The following is a 14116-nucleotide window of genomic DNA, read 5'->3' as shown; positions in this document are numbered from 1 at the left end:
AGAATAGCATCCAAGCTGGATAAACTGGAACAGGAAACCCAGGTCAATTCTTCACTTTATGCTATGGGTAAAAAAATCTGGCAATTTATAACATATTTATATTTGTAGATGGTCAAATAATAGTATTTGAAACAACAATGCTACAACTGGATTAACATTTTGCCCCCAGATTAAATGTGATTCATGAGAATGTATACTTTACAACCATGTGTGCAAGGTGGTGATGAACTTGTTGAACCGTTTGTGAGGCAATTATATGAACTGGCTGAATACACTGAATGTGGGGCTGGTATAAATGACCAAGTCAAGGACTGAATTGTTACAGGCATTTATGAAAGTGAAGTTTCATAAAAGCTGTAGTTAGAACTAAATGTAACATTAGAAAAGGCAGTACAGCTAGCTTGCTAATCTGGGTTAATTGAAAAGTAAAGTGCTGATACTCATGCTGTGAGAGATGTGATTGATGAAAATTATAAATTGAGCATTAAACAAGTAGAAATGTATGGTGATGACCAAAGACATGTGTGAGTCATATATAGAGTGAGTACAGGCTAGGAAAATGTATCACATGCAACTGGATAAGAGCAACATTTAGCATGAAACAAGTGCTGCAAAAAGTGTAACAAAATGCGACATTTCACTGTTTTGTATATGGGACTGAGAGGCATCAGCCAAAAATAAGGCTGAGGAAAGATGAAAATAAACTCTTTATCTGCTGAGAGATTAAACAGTAGACAAAGAGTAAAATGGCTAGTAAAACTCCTAAATCATGCAACTCCAATGAGGTTTTAAATAAACACTGGAGGAGACATTACAGTAACGCCACATGTTGCCCATAAACAAGTATTTCAAAAAATCTGCAGTTACTTAGAGAAGAAACAGAAATATATCACCCTGCTAGGAAGTGTGATATAAGGGGAACTTCTTACAATGCCTTAGGGGAAAGGGTACAGCTGTGAATTTTGGGTCTATATAGTCATGGATCCATATGTAAATAATCTGCTGAGTAGAAATGTGACCTGTGAACTATTTTCCAGCATGAAATGAATACCTTATTAAAAGGCCATAAGGGTGTTATTGTTGTAATGAATAACATTTTATGGCCTAACAGTTGTATGATGATGGGGTGGTGTCTGTGCTTGAGATCATTAAGAAATGAGGGCTGTAGATAAATAAAAAGGAGTGTTGTTTTGGCAAAATTAAAATTTAGTATTTTGAACATTCTGTCAGTGGTGATGGGAACAGGTTGAATGTAATCAAAGTCATGGCTATAGCTAAGTTGCAGAATCTAAGTGTAATGAAACTCTAAACATGGTGTGGCATGGCAAATTTTGTGGGCAAATTTGTGTTTCCAAAAATGGATGAGATGAAACTTGTATGTATCAGCAGTGTTATCTCCCATGAGACACCTAATGAGCATGGATGCTGAGTGGGAATAGACAATGGGAGATTTTAAAGAATAGGCTTTCAAAATGGTTAATTATACACTAATGTCTGCACCTGTATTTATATAATATCATGTAACTAAACCTGTCATAGTGTTGATGTTTGCAACAGTGTACTGGATACTGCCTTAATACAGCTGGTGAAAGGCACACTCACTCGGTTGTTCTCCATTCTGTAATGCTAACAGAACCAGAAAGGAGACACTCTCAAATAAAAAAGGAATGCTTAGCAAGAGTATGTGAACAATTTTCCAGATACTGACTAGGTCTGGACTATTTCCAGCTGCAATAAGGCCATCATCCATTCATTAACTCCTATAACTTGTATGAAAATTCCCCAAAAGTTGCCAAAACTACTGAAGAGACAGACATTTAAATGTAAAAAGCTGTGTATGAACCAAAAACAAAAGTACAACTAGTTGTGGGTGATACCCTATTCAGAAACCAACTGACTAACCTGACTGAGTTTAATAACAAAGAACTGACTGTCTACATGCAAAGTGCCATGTATAACCAGCCTGTGAGTATGAGCAGAATGGACATTCTCAAAAAAACTACCAGACAAGGCACTGATCTACAAATGATAATCAACTATATCAGAAATGGATGACCTAACAAGTGGACACAGACAAAGCATCTACAGAGGACAATAAGAACACAATTGCCAGAGAAAAAAAGGTTTATTGCTGTAACTGTACTGAATTGTTGCACCAACTTTGCAGACAGCAGAATTCTAGAATCAAAGGCACGAGGGTCACTAAGGGTTGACCAAGTGCAGTAAAAGCGTACAAAAGTCTGTGTTTTTGCCAAATGCAAATGAAGATTTTACAAAAGTAGTGACAACATGTCAATTCTGTATAGAATAAAAAACAGTTTAAAGGACAGAACCTCATATTGCCAAATGGCCCATGGCAGAAGATTGCATCTGACCTGTGTGAATACCATGAAAAAAAGGAAGTAGACAATGAAATAAACCCACTATTCATGACTACTAGTCATCAAGTGACACCTCAAATTAAGAAAAATGTTTGCAAAATGTAGATGCCCATAAGACTGATCAAAGGCAATGGAACTCAGTCTGTATCCCTGGAATTCCAAACCTTCACTAAACAGAATGGGTTTGTTCATAACACATCTAGTTTTCATTAGCCTCAATCCAATAGTGTTGCAGAGGAAGGATTACAAGCATCTATGAAATTTATTAATTAATGGTGTCTGAATATTGCCTTAATCTCTTAGAGACCAATTCCATTGGTGTGAGCCTAGGGCAACTAATACTGGGCAGAAAAATCTCAGCAAATGTTATATGGTACAAGACCAACTAAAGTCAAATGCTGTTCTACATAAAGTAGTCAAGAAAATGAAAAAAGGATACATTTGCCTATATGTACTTCTGTGACAAACGATATTCTACACATCCTCTACTTTCTTTCCACAGGTCGAACAGTTTGCTTCAAGTTGCAGAGGAACAAAAGCTGGATAATGCCAGGTGTGACAGTGGAAAAGGCTGTTGAACTGAGCTCATATGTGATCCAAACAGATGATGGAGTATAGCACAGAGACACAAGAGCCACATCCAACAGATGATGGAGATGTAGTACAGAGAAACAGGGGCCACATCCAACAGATGATGGAGCTGTAGTAAAGAGAAACAGGAGCCACAACCAATGGATGATAGATATGTAGTATGGAGAAACAGGACCCACATCCAATGGATGGCAGAGAGGTAGTATGGAGAAACAGGAGCTATTTCCTTGCTTTACCTGAGATCTGCAAACCAGAAAAATGAATATCTGAATTAAGGGGACAGATGTTTGTGCCAAAAAGACTAAGGTCCATGTACAGGAGACAATTGCTTTGAAAACTATCAATCTCCACTGTCTCCAAAAATGGATGAGATGAAAGACTCAGAATTCAAGATGATAGAATTGAGCTCTAGGATGAGCTAGAACTTACCCAAAGTAGACCCTTTAACAAAATATCAAACTAGTAGTAAAGTATCCAAAAGACATTCTTTAATAATTGGCCAAGCTGAAAATAAGACATGATTTATTTATTAGCTAGTATCTGTTTACTGGGAAAGTCCAACTGGGAAACAAGTAATCCCTTCTCAGTGAAGATCCAGGGAGAAAATCACCTGATATATTTGCCATAAGAAACAAATTATACACAAAAACAGTAGTTGCAGTGTCATTTCTTTACCATAATGCAACATACATACATAAAAAAAAATATATATATATATATCTGTGTGTATATGTGTGTGTGTGTGTGTGTGTGTGTGTGTGTGTGTGTGTGTGTGTGTGTGTGTGTGTGTGTGTGTATATATATGTAGATATATATATATATATATATATATATATATATATATATATATATATATATATATAGATATATATATGGTTCCCCTTCAGAAGGTTGAACATCTATCGAGCCTGTCGAGACCATATGCTCAAAATTTCAGAAGCTCGACCATCTGAATGGGGATTGGCATACAGCGCAGAACGGGAGATTTCCCTTTCTGCACTGTGGTGTGATCTTAGAGTTGGTATAAATAAGTAGTAGGGAGGTATGGGGGGGGGTGCAGGGGGAATTGCCCCCTTGCAGAAACATTGTTTTGTGTTATGTTGTTTTTTTTTTTTCCCTTTCAGAAGTCGAGCTTCTGAAATTCGAGCATATGGCTTCGGCCATATGCATTTCAAGATTTCAGCCGTTTGACCTTCTGAAGGGGAACTATATATATATATATATATATATATATATATATATATATATATATATATATATATATATATAATGTATGTAAAGAGAAATGGTAGAGAAAAGGAGGAGAAATTATTTTCAAGTCCAGAGGAGCAGGAGCCCTGACAGGTGTCTCTCACATATAGCTTGAGTTGTGCTTTTTAAATGACTCTGTATTTTCTGTTGTTTTTGCTGTGGTATACAGTTCCAGAGTTTGTATAGAATGAAGAAATAAAAGGCATTTCCTACAATATTGTGATTTGGCAGTAGGGGCAAGGCATTTGTCAGTGGAGCATAGAGGCCTATTGGGACAGTGTAGTTAGAGAGGATATTTTAAGAGAAGGGCATTCATCTGGTTGGCATACCAGGTTGTCAGCAATTGTTAATTATGCAAATGTAAGGTAATGTTGCACATCTAGCCAGATGAGCTGTTTAAGGAATGTGCATAATGTGATGCAATTTATTTGACATTTTAGAAGCAAATTGTCTTATTATATTTTAGATAGCTGGGTATTTTGTAGGTTAGCAAAAAATCGGAGTTGCATAAAGGATGCTAGTAAGTAAGTAAGCCAAGGCTATATTTTTTCTAACAATGTCAGTTAGGTAGGGCTTTGTTTGATACAATATGCCAAGTTTTCAATGAGTTTTTTTTTTAATGTCAACTTGAAAGTGAGGGTCAAATTTAATTTTTTCTTTAATAATGATGCCTAGTAGTTTAATATGGGTGACTAATTCAATTTTAGTATTGTTGGCCGATATAACGGAAAATAGCTGTTTGCTGTATGAGTGCATCTTGGCAGTGAGTAGTATTAATTTTGTTTCTTTAGGATATTTTGGACTTTATGCCCTAAATGGACCAACTCAAAGCCCTGTCACTATACTTTGTCTCCTACAGGCTGCTAAGAGGTGACCTGTTTCTGATATACAAGCATTGTTTGACCCAATACTGATGGATTTACTGCATATCAGTAAGTCAAATGGCATCAGAAATACTTGGTTAAGGGATCTAAACCTCTTCTGCAACATCAACAGAATGATTTGGAAGGAAAGATTTATCTTGCAGAGGATATTGCAGCTCTGGAACAGACTCCTGATCCATGTAAAACAAAACACATCCCTATCCATATTCAAATATAGTTTGGCTCTTTGGATGGGAAATAGAACATTTACCCCAGGGCTATCCCCTATACTGCCAATGGACAAAGGCATCTCCTAAATGCTTTATCCCATGCATGGATTCCATTAAATTATCTATGGTATGATCCAATTATTCTCAATATGGATAATATATAATTCTTGACCATGGAATAGGTTAGGGCAATCAAACACCAAATGGAATAGGTTAATTAATAGACAAAAAGGGAAACTGGCTAGGCTTAAAATGACCTGCAAGGGCATCTAGCCTAGTACTTACTTATGAACCGATAGAAAAAAATTATCTACCATGATAGAAAGTTAAGGCATCTAATTTTTAATTAGAAATTTAGTGTATTTTGCAAAAAAAAAAAAAAAATCAAGATAACATGGCATCTACTGCGGCTGCAGAATCCTGTTAGGTGATACTTTGCACTTAAGAGCCATACATTCTTAATAGCTTGAATGTGTTTATATAATGTACTACGTCTCTGAAAGTTTGGTGTTTTGCAGTGTGTCAGTAATCTGGTACCTTATAAGAGCAGTACACTGAAAGCATACACAATGAATTAAACTTTGTTAGATGAGTATTGCAAGACATATGACACAGTGCTCAGCGTGTAAAACACGATGTTGCACGATACAGTCAGAATAGTGGTTCTGCTCTAGATCATAAAAATCATAGACAAAATAAAAACTACAGGGCAATTAGACATCCACCATTCAAAATGTCTCACAGCTATCTGCAATAAAAAGCTAAAGAACCTTTGCAGTATCATGTAAGGATGTTTAATTCTGTACAACTACTGGTGCAGTAAGTGACTGAAATCATAAGCATTTTCTAATAAGAAATGATCATATTACTCTGTACTTTCAAAGACCATCTCTTGTTTCTATAATATGATAAATTTGGCATGCATTTTAAGATGCAGTGATAGCTGAGGTTAGACATGCTGCTAAAGACAAACAAATCAAATGACAATCATGGATCAAGATTTAAGTCATTGATGGTGGGTGCTGCAAAGAGTGAAATGCCCCTCCCTCTCAGAATATAGCAACCTCAGAGTAAGGGGTGCATGTAGGAATGGCTTTGTGCCCACATAATGTATTTCTTGAGTACTTTTCAGAATTGGGATTTTTATTGTGCAGTAACCTTTTGACTCTTGGTCTTCAGTGGTATTTTCTGGATCCAAAACAACAGATGCTCATAATAATGAGTTCTGATAGTCATCGTACAATATATTTAGAATTTTCACCCACGGTGTGTCACATACATTCCAGCATAATATAAAGGCACAAAATTCACTTCAGACACTGTGTAGGAAGTTTTCATAAATGATCTCAACTTTCTCACATTTCTCATCATCTACGAACATTGGTTACTATACCAGTAACATTTATGAGGAATTCAAATGCTGCCTAGTTAGTGATATTCATAGGTTCATAGGTTCATACTTGGCTATCTGCCCTAGGGCATTTATAAGCCTAGCCAGAGTGTGTTTGGCTTTCGCCACCCATTTTAAATGAATTTTGCTATGCCCTTTTTCGAGGTTAGTATACTGTGCCTCTGTCTAACAGTGACACAGAAGCGATACCCGGGGTAAACCTACAATCTCCCATCCACTCATCAAGATTCCTCTTGAAGAGAGTCAATGAGGGACTCTGCCTAACCTGGACTGGGATTTTATTCCAGAGTTAAGGGAGCCTCTGGGTTATGAATCTGTCCCTCCAGCATGTCCTATTTATTTCAGTGCTGAGGTTCAAATCTCTTGTGCGCGTAGCTCGATGGGATTTGGATTTTCTGAGGTGCAGCATGTCCATTAATTCTGGGTTGGACATGGCTTTATACATCAGGCACAGATCGCCTCTGAGCAGGCGGTATGCCACTGAGTAGAGCTGGAGTTTCTTTAACCGGGCAACACATGGCATCTATTTGAGCCCTTTGATCCTCTTGGTGAGGTACTTTTGGGGTCTTTCCAGTTGCTGCAGGTGTCTGGTAAGGTACATCCCAAAAGGGGCATTGTACTCAATTATGGGCCTGATGAGGGATGAGTAAAGAGGCACGATGACCTCCCCGATCTAGATGTGAAGCCCTTCATGATTAGGTGGGCTATATAAAATGTTTTTCTAACCACTTTGACCACGTGGTTTTCAAATGAGAGATTGCTATCAACTTGGGTCCCCAGGTCCCTAATTACTTCTTCCGTACTTAATGGATTACCACCTATGTGGTAATTTGTGGGCACTTTGTTTTTGCCAAAGGGGATGACTATACACTTTTTGGCGTTTAGCTTGAGGCCATGGCTCTGGCACCAGTTGTCTGTTTCTATGAGGCCCTTTTGTAGGATGCTTGTGTCAGCTGGAGAGTTGATTATGGTACCTAGTTTGCAGTCATCTGCGAACTTGGTCAGCCACAGTCCTTCTGTGTTGGCCTGTACATCTGAGAAATATATACCGAACAAGAGAGGTCCCAGGACTGAGCCTTGTGGGATGCCACTTGTAACTGGTTTGGAGTCTGACATGGCTCCAGTAATTCTAACCATGTGGGTTCTGTCCTTGAGCAAGTTTGCAACCCATCTAGTGACATAGGGGTTTATATTTAAGCTGGTGAGCTTATCTATAATGCCCGAGTGGGGTATTGTATCGAAGGCTTTTGCGAGGTTCAGGTAGGCTGTGTGGACCACCTTCCCCTCGTCAATGGCCTTGGTGACTGTTTCAAAGAAAGCGACCAGGTTTAAGAGGCAGGATCTACCCTTAACAAAGCCGAACTGGGTAGGATCCAGTGTCTGTAGGTCCTCAATATCTTTATTTATGAGGTCCATGATGATCCTTTCCATAGCTTTGCAGACCAAGCTAGTCAGGCTTATGGGGTGATAGTTTCCAGGATCCGTTGAGGCACCACCTTTGTGGAGAGGGACCACTGTTGCTGTACGCCACTCTTTGGGTACATATCCTGTAGTAAGGCTGAGATTGAACAGTAGTTTTATGTTTGGGTTTAGCTCTTCTTGGAGTTCATGTAGGATGCAGCCCGGGACACCGTCTGGTCCCATTGATGCTGTCTTTTTTGCTTTGGAGAGGGCGGCTCTTACCTGAGCATCTGAGATGTCAGGGGGGCAGCACTCTGCTGGGATAGATATTTGCCCTTTTGGTGGGGAGGGGGGTAGACGTTTGCACTGAACCTGTTAGCTAGGATGTTGGCAATGTCTGTGGGTTTGGTGTATTTTTTGTCATTTTGGACTAATTCTGAGCATATCTGGGAATTCCCACCCAGGTTCCTAACATAACTAAAGAAAGCCTTGTGATTATCCTTAGTGTCCTGTGCAATTTTTCTCTTGAAGCTGGCCTTAGACGATTTTATGAGTGCCCGTAGTTTTTTGCTAATACTGATCAGAAATGCCTTCCCTTTTTGGGATTTTGCTCTATCATGTAGTAGCTTCCTCCTTCTATTGTATAGTTTGTTTATGGCTGGGGTCCACCAGACAGGATGCCTGCCTTTGGAGGATTGGGTCTTGGTTTTATTTGGGATTGCATGATCCATGCATTTCTGAAGGTGTTCATAGAATGCGTTTATAAAGGATTCTGCGGTCTGGGCTGTATTTTCCACAGGCCTGGGGGCTTTGAAGGATTACACCTCCGTTTTGAGGAGTGTGATTGGATAGAACAACTGCACCTTTCAGGCATGTCTATCAAACAACATGTGGAAAGTTAGCAGTACAATTTATGGAAGATGAATTGCTTTTCATACATGGTAAGTTAACAATACAGCTACTTTATGTTGTTTTCATAAATCAGGAACATTTTCAAAAAAAGAACATTGCATTTAAAGAACATTATTAAGCACCTTCCAGCAAATAAGTTACATATACATCTGTATTCTGAGAACAATTGTATGAGAATAAAATACTTTTAAATATTTGACAAAAATTAGTAAACATTAACTTTCTTTTTGTTATAATTTCACCAGGTGCAGGTTTTTATATCTCAGAGTGAAATGATGCTTCTCTAAATATGTGCGACCACTGTGTGAATGTATGCGTTTGAGTGTGTTTGTGTGTGTCAGGATATGTATCTCTATGTTGTTATGGATGGGTATTCCATCCAACAGTGCCTGATAAGGGCCTTAGCTCACCATGATGCAGAGTAGAATAAAATGGGTGTTGGATAAAGAATGAATAAATTAGAATGAATGAATTATGGCAGAGTTTTCAAAACTTTTTATAACACATTAACAAACCAGATGTACCTTCTTGTATGGTAATTCTTCACAACCATTTCATTAGTAATAAGTAGGGACACAACAAAAAGTGTTTTAATTGGTGCAATCATTCTACCCAATATCCATAACTAGAAAGCATTCTAATCCCTCATACATGGTAGCCAAAGCTTGTAGTTGCTGAGAAGTTGAGATAATTATTAGATGACAGGAAAACGGAAAGAAAGCTAGTCAGTGAAAATGAAAACAGAAAGGTAAATAGCCTGAAATATTGTGTGCACACACATACACATAGGAACACACACACACACACACACACACACACACACACACACACACACACACACACACACACGCAAACCCACCCACCCACATACACATAGAAACACACACATGTTTGTGTGTGTGTGTTTGTGTGTGTGTGTGTGTGTGTGTGTGTGTGTGTGTGCGTGTGTGTGTGTGTGTGTGTGTGTGTGTGTGTGTATAAAAGCATAGCTAGAAATGAATGCTGACAAATATTAAAACAGATGTAAATATCTGTTTTGTATTACTTAGACATCTTGAATAAGTACCACATGGCATGGTTTAGGGCAGCCTTGATTGCCAAGGATTATTGATGCATGGGATGCGCCAAGCTGTGATGCATGACTTTAAGGAATCTCAGAAATTTAGGTCATTAGTCTCACATCAATGGAGCTAGCTCATCCTCTGCAATGACATCAAATGGTGATTTCATATCTGTTACGTTATTAGATCTATGCTAACCTGTGTACAAACATACCTCAGGACACTACAGTACAGACCTTTGTTAGTATCTGTGTGCAAGTTCATTAAATTTTAACCCCCAAAATTATAGCTGCATGCCAGAAAATACTACTCTGCACTTATGTTCAGTTACACCCATGAAACTTTGTTGTTATTTGTGTGATAAGAGATGTCAATAAATTGCTCCATCAACAGGAATGCCATCTCTTATCCTATATTTGTGTGATGAGTGTTGAAAAAACTATGGAGCAATTCATATGGAATGTTATTTTCAGTAAATGTCGCTGTATCACACTATCTTTCCATACCATACAAGATGTCTTACAAGATCCTAAACGCAAGTCATTTTCAAACCTGGCCTATAATTAAAAAGTGTAGTTCAGTCAGCTATCAGAATGGGAAGCCATCTGTAGCACAGATTAGAGCCTAACAAATAAACTATATTACAATATCTTTGATAAAGTCATTGGAAAATAATAGTTCATATATTTTTCTCTTAAATTAGTGCAAGGCTGCTAAAGAAATACACATTTCGGCACACAGCAAGGCTCCTGAATTGCATGAAAGTCCATAAACTCTAGTAATGGTTTTCAAGACAAATGTCATATAAAAAACTTTACAACAGCATTTATCTTACTGTTAGGCAGACCTATAAGACAGGATGGCATCTAAATTTGGGCTGTTACAAGATATGCAGGAGAAAATCCCCCCAAAATTATCTGTCAAAGCTTGCAGAAAGTTTTAACTACATTTGTTTGAATATATTATGACAGGCTCTCTACTGAAATGACAGTACATAGCTTGCCGAGTCCCGAAACACTAAAAAAATGAAAATGCAGAATGAGAGTCAGTGTCAAACACCTTCCTACTCCTTAAAGATTAAGTGCCTCTAACTGTTCCTTTTTTGTTATGACTTCACTTTGTAGATTGAGTTTTTGTATTCTGAAATGTGCAGTTTTCACTTTAGTTACTTCAAGTGGACCTGTGTTTATTAATATAATAAACCATTGTTTGCGATTACTGTATGCTGAACAACTGCCCACTTACATCCTAATGCCATATCAATCAGATCCACCTTCTTAGGATGCAGTGGGGAGAGGAGGCAGAGCTGGATGATGGTAAAATGTGGCACTAGGCAGGGTAATGGATTGGGCCCCCCACATATGCAACCCCCCCCCCCACAGCCATTCCACTGTCCCATTACTTGGCTATTTCTCTCCAGTTAACATAAAAACTGTTCAAATCTCTCAGTGCACATACTGTTTTCTGATTTACTTCTATATTGCTTACAGATATTTGGATTTAATTTAAAACTTTCATTCCACATTTCATATCACAAACACTGACTGACATTTACATTGACAAGTAATACAGTCTCACAATGACTTGACGTTAAAACATCTCTGCCTTTGAAACTTACAGTCCTTGAAATGGCATTGAAACCCACATTCAATGAAAATGCATCTGGACAGTGGCAGATAAAGTTTATATTTCAACTTTTTTCAAAACAAACGATCCTTGCATACATTTTTTGGACCATGCAAACATGCATGTTTTCTTTGATTCATCTTCCTGATTGCATTACAATCAGTTATACAGTCAAACAATACTTCAATAAATAAACACAACTATATTTAATTGAAAGATAAAGTAAGATAGGACAGAATAAGACTCTCAGGAAGATGCATAGTGATTGGCATACAGTGTAATAAAACAGTTGTCAATCTAATTGTTCCCCCAGCGGACTAAATGAACACTTTTAGGGAGAAAACAACAAATGTGTGAATCATCTCAGTGACAGGCCACTGTGGAGTGATAGTGTGTGTTGCACCACAAGGAATTAGTGCTGGAAAGAAAAGGTGTGGAAGCATTTGTGCATCTGTGAAAATGAAGATGAAGTGAAATAATCATTCCATAGCAGATAACTATTTACAGCAGTGTGACATCTGTGTTATGACACTGTATGACAGCTTTATTAGAAATGTATTTGTAGTTTATAGAGTTCTACAATTACATTTCAAAATTAGGAGAAAAATAAACTTGCTGTGTTTCCCTAGATCTTAACAGTGCTTAGGTGCCCATAAGAAGCATGTGTTGCACATGGAGTGTCATGATTAGGCTCCAATAACAGATAAATAATCCTCATTCAGTGCTACTCTAGTGTGAGACCTGACCTTGACAATGTTTAGCACCTCCTATGTGCTAATAGGATCACATTTCGGACCAAAACCTGATGGTGCTGGCCAGTAAAAAGCAGCAGCAGATTAAATGTCTTTGTTCCAGTTCTGTTTCTGCCTGCTGTCCACTACATTACATCCACTCTTTTGAAACAAACTGTTTCTCTTGGACAGGGAATATGTAAGGACATAAACCATTTCCCCAGTGCTTTACTGTCTTTCAAAGCTGGCACAACAAATCACAATTTTTTATTTTATATTTCTGTAACTAGTAGTACATGAAGCAGATAAAGCTCCATGCACTACAAAGACTTATGATCAAATCTCCAATATATAACATTCTCAGCATGGAAGCCAAGATTCACTATCTTGGCATTCATGTCTTGAACACATAATATAGACGTGACAGTCGTAGACCCGAACATAATCTTATATGGTAAGCACTCCCAGCTCTGTTAAGTTTGGGTCTTGTACTAAAGAAGCACTTAACAAGTTTATGTTTTTTCTATTTTGGATCATAATTGTGAAAGCCATTACACTGCTAATAAATTCCTTGTTAGGTTTTTTGTACTTGGCACACAGCGTAATATCATGTATGTCACACTGTCGTAAGCACTCCAAAAACCACAGAACAGACGTCCAAATCCATAGATAGTAGCAAAATACTTTATTCACAGGCAGGATAAGCACTTTCATCTTGTGTACAAGACTTCATCAGATGCCTCCATATTACATTTCTTAACCATTTATACCTTATCCCATTAAGTCTAATTAAAATTTAAAGACACACAATGCCTTTTAATAAAATTCATATATAACCACTTGCGTAGTTAATATAATATACTCTGAATCCTTAAAAATACTTTAAAATAACCTTTCATAACTGTATAGTGGTAAAAAAGTAATACATACAACATACTTTTATGAATTAGTTAAACTTGTGTATCTTTAGCTAATAACACTGGTTTAATAGTAATATATTCATTTAAGCCTGGAAAAATATTAGATTTTAGCCTTAGCTGCCACTTTAACTCTTTATTCAACAATACATTTTTAACATCTCCCCCTCTAGGATTCATTTTAATCATGTCTGTAATGCCAAATTTAAAACCATTAAAGCCAGAACAGTAAATGGAATGTTTGTATAGTGCACTAGCCTCTTTTTTAATCCTAATATCATCAACATGTTCGTACATTCTATCCTTGAGAGTCCTCTCAGCTTTTCCTATGTAGAATGCAGAACATTTTACACATAAACCTAGATATACTATCATTTTTGTGTTGCAGTTCCCTTTACAAAACCACACTACTATTCATACCATTTTGTAGACATACACTGTCATAAACAACTGTCTGCTGTAGAAAGATTACATCACTGCATCTTCCTCTTCACAGATGTGCAAATTATTCCAAATGTCTTTCTAGCACTAATTCCTTAAAGTATGACTTACAAATTCACTGTACAGTAGGGATGTCATTGTGCTGTCTCACACATCTGTAGTATCTCATTAAAAGTGATCAGTCAATCCAATAGTAAGCAATGATTTGTTAGTTTTACATCTGCTTTATTAAACTGTATGCAAAGCACTATACACCTTACTATGAAACTTATTCTGTTCCATCAGTGGTTTTTGCTTTTC

Source organism: Protopterus annectens, chromosome 1.part0, assembly GCF_019279795.1.
Source record: "Protopterus annectens isolate FY-2018-M chromosome 1.part0, PAN1.0, whole genome shotgun sequence".
Lineage (NCBI taxonomy): Eukaryota > Metazoa > Chordata > Ceratodontiformes > Protopteridae > Protopterus > Protopterus annectens.
This window is presented reverse-complemented; position numbering follows the sequence as displayed.